The sequence below is a fragment of the Octodon degus genome, unplaced genomic scaffold (genome assembly GCF_000260255.1).
Source record: "Octodon degus isolate 3935 unplaced genomic scaffold, OctDeg1.0 scaffold00424, whole genome shotgun sequence".
NCBI classification, from domain to species: Eukaryota; Metazoa; Chordata; class Mammalia; order Rodentia; family Octodontidae; genus Octodon; species Octodon degus.
Window position 1 is genome coordinate 505,037 of NW_004525000.1, and position 1,639 is coordinate 506,675.

Below are 1,639 nucleotides of genomic sequence, written 5' to 3' on the forward strand. Positions count from 1 at the left end.
TCCTTATGATGCCTAAGATGTTTGAAATGCAGTGAGATAGTGAGGTTAAGCTTAATAGCCTAAATCGTTTGATAATAACAATAAGCTTGTCTACAGGATGGTTAACAACATAAGTTTGCAGACCAAAATTAGAGAAAAAGGAGGACTACAAGGAATGCCAACAACATCTCACGCACCAATTGCAAACACACCTGCTTCAGAGCAAACATCTCTCAGGTCTGCTCCATGAAAGCCATCTGAATGTTTCACATTTGCCTCATGATCTATTCCACCATGCTTTGTAGTGGGACCTGCATGGATTTTCGGCATATCTCATCTTGCTTGCTCATTTGGTAAACCAATATGTATTTTTCTACCTATTCTCACTTGACCCGGCAATGCTGGATCCAATTTATCTGGTCTGTTTGTAGCTATGATTATTTTAACTCTATGCAGAATATCAAGTCCATCCATCTGACTCAGAGACTCCATTAAAGTTCTCAGAATTTCTCTGTCAACTGAAGGGCCCTCCAAAAACCAGCGACCAGCAATAGCATCTCGACATCTTCCATTAAAATATGATGCATGGCTGATGGTTTCTTGCATAATTAAACATTTCTCTAACCAATTAGTGCTTTCATCAATGTACTTGTCTATAATAGAACTAGATACAACCTTTAAGAAATTGCAGTCCAGGTGGATAGCAACAGCTCATGCCAGGAGTTTTTTTCTTGGGCCTGGTGGTCCATATCTCTAACAGCATGTCAGAAGTATTATTCCCACACACTGGAATAATTCTGAGTTTATGAGAGGTGATTGTATTCCCTCTCTTAGTTCTTGAATCTGCCCTGACAGCCCTCTAATCTCAAAATAAGACACATTCCCAGGGACCTCATGAGGCACATTGTAAAGCATCGGGTCTACTTCTCTCAGCAAGTATCTCATAATAGAGTAGTCATATCCAAAGTGACTCTTGTTTCTGGCTTTAGCTTACTTTTGCCAAGCTGTAGATGACAACCCACAATGTATCTTGGTCCATTTGTAGCTTTAGCAATAAATTTTTATTTAGTTAATTGTTTAAGCACTTCAACCACAATCTGCCCAACACTTTGTAGGGCTTTCAGATCATTTCCAGACTTTTCATACTGCTTCACAAGTTCTCTTAATTGTTCCCTTAACTCTTCAGGTGGCCATCATCTCCTTATGCTCCAACAGCTTCTTGTGGTAGTCCTAGAGCACCTTATCTCTAAGGTCCACCATGTTGAGAAGCCCCTTTTTTTCTTTAATATTTAATGTGATGAACATTTTTTTCATGATTAGATAAAAAGAAAAGGTTTTACCAAAAGAAACAGTGGAATAAGAGGAACATATCCCAGAGCAATTTTTGAAGAAAAAGAATAAAAGCATAAGACTTCAGTAATCATTAGGTAAACAAAGCAGAGTTGCTCTAAGATTTTTAAATCAGCACAGGGAAAAATGATACTATAGCTCTCAACTTTCTATGGTCCTAGAAACCAGAAAATGAAGAGTGTTAATGTTAAGGTTCTTGTCACTATCATAAAAGCTGTGCTCACATCTGCTGTGCTTCTGTCTGATCAAAGACAACCAATCAGATGGAAGCACTATCAAAGTCTTGAGTGAAATACTTGTTCCTTCAAGG

General features: G+C 38.3%; 1 pseudogene; it reads right to left on the bottom strand.

The window, feature by feature from the left end:
* Positions 1–168: 168 nt before the first annotated feature.
* On the bottom strand, positions 169–1,251 carry LOC101568684 (annotated as a pseudogene).
* Positions 1,252–1,639: the final 388 nt, after the last annotated feature.